This window comes from Sarcophilus harrisii, chromosome 1 (assembly GCF_902635505.1).
Source record: "Sarcophilus harrisii chromosome 1, mSarHar1.11, whole genome shotgun sequence".
NCBI classification, from domain to species: domain Eukaryota; kingdom Metazoa; phylum Chordata; class Mammalia; order Dasyuromorphia; family Dasyuridae; genus Sarcophilus; species Sarcophilus harrisii.
Genome location: NC_045426.1, coordinates 78,935,970 through 78,945,877, shown reverse-complemented (window position 1 = coordinate 78,945,877; position 9,908 = coordinate 78,935,970).

The following is a 9,908-nucleotide window of genomic DNA, read 5'->3' as shown; positions in this document are numbered from 1 at the left end:
TTTCTATGAAGAAGCTTCTTCATATAGAGGCTTTTTGAGGTTAAAGGATTTGGCCAGTGTCACAGAGGTACTAAGTTGCAGAGCTAGATTTAAATTCTATTTCCAGTACTTCTAAGTTTAATATTTTTTTCACCACATCATACTTTTATCTGTAAAAGAAGGGGGGGAGTACTTGATGCTTTTTAATATCCCTTTCACCTCTAAATTGATGATCTATGATGGGGACAACAAATGCAGACTACTCATTTCGGAAGTGAAAGAGATGAGAGGTGAGACAGTAGTATTGTAGAAAGGATAAGGTAACCAGACATGCATTTGAAGGGAAAGAAGCAAAAATCAAAGGAAGGGTAGAGAAAGAAGGGATAATTGATTGAGAGAGATCCTATTGAAAAATAGATTCAAGGATGTATGTGTAGAAGGACTCACTCTTTGACTAAAACTTCTGGTAAAATGAGTCAGCAGTCTGACAAAAGTTAAGTTTTTATTTTTTTATACCATATTCTGAGTTAAGATCCAAAAAGATCTTAATATAGCTTTAAATATCATGAGATAGTGAGGCAGATGGTGGCACAGTGGATAGAATATTGGCCTGAAGTTGGGAAGACCTGAATTCAAATATGGCCTCAGACAATCTAGTGGGTGATCCTGAACATTGGCTCACCCAACTTCTGTTTGCCTCAGCCCCTTCAAATGTAACATGGACATAATAATAGTATCTACTTCCTAAAGTTGCAATAATATTTATAAAAAAATTTTTTAGCATAGGCTGGCACTTAGTAGGTGCAATATAAATACTTACTCTCTTTCCTTCCTCTCTCTTCTTCCTATAATAAATAAATTAGAGCTATAAGGAAGAAATTATCTTTAGATCAATATTGATAAAAAAAATTCATGACTACACAAACAAATGAAAGGATCATACAAGATAAAATGGTCAACTTAGGTTGGGGAAAAAATCGACAATTCTATTGTTGCAAGTTGAATTTTTGAGAAATGAATTTTGTTAAAGCTTTGGCCAGCACACTTCTAATAGGATTACTTCCTGGACCAGAGTAATTTCATCATGAAGTCAGCTTTCCATGGAAAAAAGGAAAAATAGAAAAGAAACAAGGTAATGAAGGTTATTTTGATTTATGGATAAATTCATTGAAGTATTTTTAAAAAGTTTTTTTTTTTAAAAAGCTACCAACTAAGAACAGAAGTAAAAACACCCTTATCTCCCCATCTCACACCCAGGAACAGTTACTCTTCTTTATAGTTTCTTGGTCAATGGGGAGAGTAGACATAATTTAAAGTTGTTTCTACAAAAGCATGTCTCTTCCCTTGCTTGTACAACCCAATTGGCTTTGGAGTCGAAGGACTTTGGAGTCTTTAGGCTGTGCTGATAGACCAGATTCCGCTGTCCAAGAATAACTGGTATGGAATCCAATTCCTGGATCTCTGGCAAATAACCTGACTTTTTAAAATAGATGATTTCAACTTTAAGATGAGCATAATAATTGCACTTACTTCATGTTGTGAGGACCAAATGAGATATTTGTAAAGTGCTAATGTACAGTCTCTGGCACATAGCAAGTTGGTACTTAATAAATGCTCATTTTCTCCTTCTTTTGTTCCTTCCCTTGTGCATGCTCTCTATTTTTCACCATGTGGGCAGTGAACTAGAACTAGTCATCCTTGCACATGCTCTGAAATGGAAAGCTACACCCTTCATTCTGCCTCAGATTGGGCTCATCAAATACCCATGTGTTGTGTACCTTCTAGGGCCCCGTGTTGGGTGCCAAATGTTGTGTTGGATTAGCTCTCTGGAGGATCTCGCTACCAGCCCGAGTCCTTGGTCTTAGAAGAGGAGTGAAGAGGCAGGACTCACTTGAAGATCAAACATGAAGTCCGTTTATTCCAAATTCTCTCAGCCTTACATACCCCAATACTCATATAACTATAGCAATACTATGCATGCACTACTATGTACTGAGCATGGGACCACATAAACAACTTGCTATTGTATGTAGATGACTCTTTGCCACTTGGTATCATTCTGCTTCAACTACAACATAGCTTGTTACCACCCCCTGACTTCTCAGGAAGGCCAAGAGCCCTTAGGGGAGATGGGGAGGCAAACCAGACATTGTTAGCAGGTTCCCTTGGGGCTGAAGGGTCTTATACCTCATCCAGAATTCCCCCACTATCATGCTTCTCATGACTCATTGGACAGGACTCTGATGACAAGACCCTATCGTCTTTAAATCACTACTTTTATTACAAGTCTACTGCAGTAAAGCCAGATGACAAAGGGAAAACTATTGCTTATTTTATTGCCCAGATCTCTACCTTGAATCCTTTCCTGTGCTCAAGTTCATATCTCATCATCTTATTTTTAAGTCCCTCTAACCTTTCTCTCCTACTTTTTCCCCCATGCACACTCACTCAGTCAAGGGATCTTGCCTTCAAGTAGCCTTCCCCTGGCTGTGCTTATAAATATAATTTCTCTCCATTATTGAAATGCCATCTATCCTTTGAAGATTAGCTCAGGGCATATGTTCTGACAAACTTACTCTGACCTGTCTTCTGAATTATTATATATTTATATAATTATTTTATTTTTCAAATAAAATTATCTTTTGTTAAAATATAACTATTTTATATTTCACTGAGAGGAGAGAAGATAAAGATAAAGATTTAGGATCTTTTCCATTGTGAAGAATATATTCAGACAAGATAACTGTATAAATATGTATACATATATTGTATTTAACATATACTTTAACAAGTCTCCTAATTTTAAGGAATTTGTACCAGAAAAGTTGATGTTTTTTCCCCCCATCATGACAGGGTACAAGATAAACTACTTCAACCAGGATGAGTTATGGTCTGTGAAGAGAGACCATACTTTCACACAGCTACATACAGAATTCTTTGAAGAATTTGCATTGTTTCATTAAGAGTTTATAGGATTTCATTATTTTACAGGACTTGTAACTTCATAAATGAATGTAAAATAAATTTATTGTTTATTTTGAAAAAAACATATACTTTAACATATTTAACATGTATGGGACTACTTGCCATCTAGGGGAGGGGGTAAAGGAGAGGAAAAATTGGAACAGAAGTTTTTGCAAGGGACAGTGTTGAAAAATTACCCATGCATATGTTTTGTCAATAAAAAGCTATAATAATAACAATAATAATAATAAACGAATATATGTAGAATTCTGGGGAGAATATGATTACCATTCAGAAGCTTTTATAATGTATATATAGCAGTCGATATAGTTGCATAGCATTCCCCAAGAGCATTTCATTTCTCCACACTTCTAAATATCCCACAATTTCAAGCTGTGTGTGTGTGTGTGTGTGTGTTTACATCTGTGATCATCTTCCACACATTACAATGTGAGAATGTTGCCATTCACAGTTTTAGAAGTACTGGTTTATAAGCCGTACCCTAACAGCAATCCACCTTAAAGTTAGTTGATTGGAATGAGATTTTTGCTATTCATTTAAAGACCTCAGAGATACATGAGTAATATTCCCCCTAAATATGTCATAGAATTGTATTCAGCCCCTTCTCACAGCTATTTTTGGTGGGAGCTCTGGAGGGAATTTTCCCCAAATTATAGTGTCTGTGGTTCCTTCTACTTCCTAGCCTCACAGTGTCTTAATTTTCTTCCCATATTGTTGTGATATGGGAGCCACCTGCCAGTGGCTGCTGGAGGTCTAACTTAGACCTGGAGAATGGATCTCTTCATGTGAGAGGATGATGATGATACCAGGAGATTGAGAGGCAGTTGTGTTCTCTAACCTCTCTCCTCTTTCCTCCTGCCTTCAATTTATTTCATTCCCAGTTCACAAGGAACATCTGCATCAGCAAAGACTGCTTTGCAACTCCTTCAGACGTTATGATCCCCAGCTGTGGAGGCTCTCCGAGAATTGACCTGCCCCTTCACCTAGGCATGGTCCTTAACATCTTATAGCTCCTCTATTGGAAGTATGGAAAGGGTGATCCTGCCTGAACCTCACGTTAGAGAGAAGTCATTGAGCAGTTCCAAGGATCTCTCCTTGCTTAAGATCATTCCCAGCTGAATCTTCCAACTTTATAGATACATAATAATTTATTACATGAAGAGGAAAAGCAAAGAGACTGAGCTAGAAGCTATATCTCTTTTAGAAAAAGTCCACTGATTTTCAACAATGAGGTGATTCAGGGAAATTCCAATAGACTTGTGATGGAAAGTGCTATCCATTTCCAGAGAGGGAGCTAAGGAGACTGAATGAGGATCAAAGAAGCATAATATTTTTACCTTTTGTTGTTGTTTGTTCACTTGTTTTTTTTCCCTTTTGATCGATTTTTTTTTTTTTTTTTGCTCAGCTTGATGAATACGGACATATCTTTAGGAGAATTGCACACATTGAACCTTTATCAGATTGTTTTCTGTCTTGAGGAGGGGGGGGAGGGAAGGAGGAGAAAAATGTAAACACAAGATTTTTCAAAGTTGAATGTTAAAAACTATCTTTGCATATATCTGAAAAAAGAAAATACTATTAAGAAAAAAGAAAAAAAAATTCACGGAATCATCAGTTTTTCTAGTTCAGTTGTTTCAAAACTTCAAAATGTCCATGTGCCCTTCTACACTAAGGGCATTATATTAATAGAAATAATCAGAGAGTTTGACACCTTGGACATGTTCCTGAAGCTCCTGCAATTTTTCTAGTTATAGGCTCCCTAAGATAGGCCCTTAAGGCCAATTTATCCTCTGCTGGTCCACTTTACACTTATGCTGCCTTTTAAATAGGTAGATTGTGGAAAGCCTTAAATAGTACTTTAAGACATTTAGATTTGAACTTTCTATTTCACAAAAATTGCTAGGAAAATTGGAAAACTCAGCAAAGACCCACAATCTCACACCGCATATCAAAATGAGGTCAAAATTGATAAATGATTTTGGCATAACAAGTGACTACTACAAGAAAATTAAGAGAGCAAGGGATAATTTAACAATCAGATTTTTGGAGAAAAGAGGAATTTATGGCCAAAGAACATTATGAAATGCAAAATGGACAATTTTGATTACATTAAGTTAAAAAGGTTTTGCAACTATGACAACTTTGTTCTCAATTGTTCAATGATCAAGGCAATCCCAATAAACTTTGGATGGAAAATGCCATCTGCATCCAGAGAGAGAACTATGAAGACGGAATGTAAATCAACACATGCTATGTTCACTTTTTTCCCCTTTTTCTTCTGTTTTTTTTTTCCTCTCATGGTTTTTTCCACTTTTATTCTGATTTTTCTCTTTGAACATGATTCATAAGGAAGTGTAAAAAAAATGAATTTTCATGTATAAGCAAAAAAAAAATTCTTTTACCTGAAACTGGGGAAAATAAAAATTAAAAAAATTAGATTTAATCCTATAGTCTATTAAAATATTTGTATATGTGTGTGAAATTTGCAACATTACATTTTAGTAAGATTAAATAAATGATGCACTTTGAGAGGAAAACTGGGTATTACAAATATAGTATTCTGGAAGAAGGATAATCTAGTCCTCTAACACCGGCAGTGATATTGGAAATATCTTGAGAATAGTAGAAGTGCCAGAAAGGCAAATGTCCTGATTTCCAAAAAGGAGAGAGAACGAACAGAGCCTGCAAACTAAAGGCTGAAGAGCTTGACTTTGCTTCTTCAGAAAAGTCTAGCATAGATCAACAAAATGAAAGATTGTTGGCAAACATTATCAAAAGGAAAACTATGGTTACAAAGAACCACCAAGAATGGGTCATGCCAGAATAAATCTCATTTCTTTTCTTTCTTTTTTTGGACAGAATTACTAAAATAGTAGTTGAGGTGAATGTTGTGCAAATAGCTTATCTCCATTTTAACAATGTTTTTGCTAAAGTATCTATTGTTGGGGAAAGCTGAACAGGGATATGGATTACACACTAATACAATCAAATGGATTCAGAACTACATGAATGTATGTACTCAAAGAGTGGTCAATTATTAATTATTATAGCTCAATTGCAGCATGGCAGGAAGTCTCCAATGGAGTGCCCTAGGGATCTCTGCTTAGTCTTATACTATTTAACATTTTATCAGAGATCTGATGATGGCAAAAGTGGTTATGCTCATCAAGTTTATAGGTGACATACATAAAGCTGGGCACCACTTGGATGGAGAATTGGGCTGAACATAATAAGATCAAATTCAGTAGGGATAAATATGAAATTTTGTACTTGAGTACAAAAAAATTGATCTCAGAAGTACATGATGAGGAAGATAATTGTTAACAATTGTCTGATCGATAACAATTATTCTGAAAAATGCTAGGAAATTATTGGTCTTTGAGTTCAATATGGGTCAATGGTATGATTTGGAAGGCTTAAAGCTAATTTGATCTTGAGCTGCAGGGAGGGGCATTGCTTCCAATATTAGGGAGGTGATAGTAAACTCATTGGCTTATATTTGTAGACTTTTATTCTCCTTTTTTTCCCTGAAAATCAGGGCATTTGCCCCTCTGTGTTTTTGTGGTACCTCTCCTATTTTCCATAAATTTTCAAATATCATTGATGATCTTTTTCTTTTTACCCTACACAAGAACAATTTGTTGGACTGGGTCAGTAAAAAACAGGTGATGGATAAAACAGGTGAGTAAAAAACAGATAACATTCTGTTGTGTTTTTTTTTCCAATTGTGTCTTCCTCTTTGTGACTCCATTTGGGGTTTTCTTGACAAAGATAATGGAGTGGTTTGCCATTTTCTTCTTCAGCTCATTTTACAGATGAGAATATTGAGGTAAATAGGGTGAAATGACTTTTCCAGCGTCATATAGCTAGTGAGTATCTGAGAACAGATTTGAATTCTGTAAGATGAATCTTTACTGATTTTAAGCCCAGCAATCTATCCACTGTGCCATCTAAGCTACTCAGTGATGGGTGGTACATTTATTTAAAAATTTAACAGAGACTCCTTTGACATTGGTGATTTGTTGAAGTTGGCCATATATTCTGGGATGACAATCCAGGGAAGGCAATCAAGCAATGTCATTATAGATCTACAGTCATTGTTCAACAGAACAGAACAGATAAAACTTGCTTTGAAAATCTGAGTTTGTTGGGGCAACCCGATAGCACAGTAGATAGAGCACCAGCCCTGAAGTCAGGAGGACCTGAGTTCAAATTTGATCTCCGACACTTAATACTTCCTCACTGTGTATCCCTGGGCAAGTCACTTAACTCCAATTGCCTCAGCAAAAAGGAAAAAAAAAAAAAAAGAAAATGTGAGTTTATCCCAACATGATTAGTGTATTGGGAAGCATGTTGAGCATAATTTATGTGATTGTCCATGGGAAGTGAGAAAGCAGAGCACTGCACTTCGCTAAAATGAAATATAAAAATAGACAGAAGGTGCACAAGGCACACGTCTCAAATATCTATCAGCTAACCCAGTTCTTCAAGTGTGTAATCCCACAGAGTTTTGCTTTACTATTCTTTCATATTTGTTAATTTTTCTATTAAAAAATCAACAACCCTGGGAGCTAGGATGGCAGAGTAAAGGCAGGAACTCAAGATGACCTCTCCCCTGAATGACTCCAATATTCTTTAAATAATGACTCTAAACAAATTCTAGAGTGTCAGAACACACCCAGAGAGTCAGAGTAGAACATTTTCCAGTTGAAGGCAACTTAGAAAGCGAGCAATGGAATCACGATGGAAGTCCAGCGGGCAGTCCTAGTGTAGGCCATATCAGCAGAGCCCTGACCTGGACTCCAGACCCAGCCCTGGTCCCAGAACCAGCAAAGCAGGAACTGGCCTAGGGATCTCTGAATCAGTGGCTTCCAGACTCTCAGCCCAGAGACACCAAAGAGAACTTGTAAGGTCAGAAGAAAAGCTCTGAGCCAACAGGGTGGGAGTCCAGCACAAGTCCCAGTGCAGGCTGCACCAGCATGGCCCCAACCCCAGCAGTAAACAAGCAAAGCAGGACCTCTTCATCAGCAGCTATACTGGTGATTTCAAGCTCTTAGCCGAGAGACACAAAGAGGATTTGAAAAGGCAGCAGGAAAGGTTTGTCAGTAGGGTGAGAAGGCCTTCAAAAACCAGCAGACCAAGAGTGGGAGTGGGCAGTAGCGTCCATGGGAGCTTCTGGGGAACTTAGCTTGCAGGAGGTCTCTTTAATAGCACTGAGGAAGGACTCTTTGCTTTAGCACTCTACATCCTACAACTTCAGTGGATTGGGGGACACTCCTAACAGATCCAGGACAAAAAAGAGTGCTTGTGCTCAGGTCTTTAGAAAGATCTCTGAAAGCAGTTGTACAAAACCCCTCTAGCTTGAGACAGGGCACACTCCACCTTGAAAACAGAGCCCTACTTTAACAAAGAGTTAAAAGCAGAGTAATAGGCTAGGAAAATGAGCGTTCCCATGGCCCCAACTTGGAATTGTCATAAATTTCAATATATCTCTAATAGTGAAAATACCTTGACTTTATGAGAAATGAAGATACAATAAAGCAAAACAAAAAAATAGAAATAAATATGAAATATCTCATTGAAAAAACAATTATCTTGGAAAACAGAACCAGAAGAAACAGTTTAAAAATTATTGGTTTATCTGAAAGTCATGATCAGAAAAAAGAGCTTGGACATCATGTTTTTTTTTTAATTTTTAAAAATTTTATCTCTTTTTTATTATAGTTTTTTATTTACAAGATATATGCATGGATAATTTTTCTGCATTGACAATTGCAAAACCTTTTATTCCAATTTTTCCCCTCTTTCCCCCCATCCCCTGTCCCAGATGGCAAGTAGACCAAAATATGTTAAATATGTTAAAGTAAATGTTAAATACAATATATACATGTTGGACATCATTTTTCAAGAAATTATTAAGGAAAATTGTCCTGATATTCTAGAACCAATTTTAATAGAAATTGAAAGAAACCATGGCTCACCTTCCGAAAGAGATCCCCAAATGAAAATTCCCAGGAATATTATAGCCAAATATTATAAGTATCCATAAAGAACCAATTCAAGTATAGCGGAGCCACAGTCAGAATCACACAAGATTCAGCAACTTCTACATTAAAGGACTGGAAGACTTGGAATATGATGTTCCAGAGAGGAGTAGAGCTATGATTACTACCAAGAATCACCTACCCAGCAAAACTGAATATAATCCTTCAGGGGGAAAAGGTAGAAATTCAATGAAATAGAAGATTCCATGAAAAGACCAAAGCTGAATGGAAAATTTGATTTTCAATACAGAATTCAGAAGCACAAGGAAGTAATCAGGAAAGTGATATCATAAGGGACTTCATAAGGTTTATCTATTTATATTCTTACATAGGAGGATGATACTTATAACTTATTAGAATTTTTCATTATTATGGCAGTTAGGAGTATATATAGAAAAGAGGGCACAGGTATGAATTAAATATAAAGGGATAATATCTTAAAAATGAAATTAAAGGGTGAAAGAGGAATATATTGGGAGAAAGGGAAAGGGAGAAGTGGAATGGTATAAATTATCTGCTATAAAATTAAGACAACTCTAAGATACCACTACACACCTGTCAGATTGGCTAAGATGACAGGAAAAAATAATGATGATTGTTGGAGGGGATGTGGGAAAACTGGGACATTGATGCATTGTTGGTGGAGTTGTGAACGAATCCAACCATTTTGGAGAGTAGTTTGGAATTGTGCTCAAAAAGTTATCAAACTGTGCATACCCTTTGATCCAGCAGTGCTACTACTGGGCTTATATCCCAAAGAGATTATAAAGAAGGGAAAGTGACCTGTATGTGCACGAATGTTTGTGGCAGCCCTTTTTGTAGTGGCTAGAAACTGGAAACTGAATGGATGTCCATCAGTTGGAGAATGGCTGAATAAATTGTGGTATATGAATATTATGG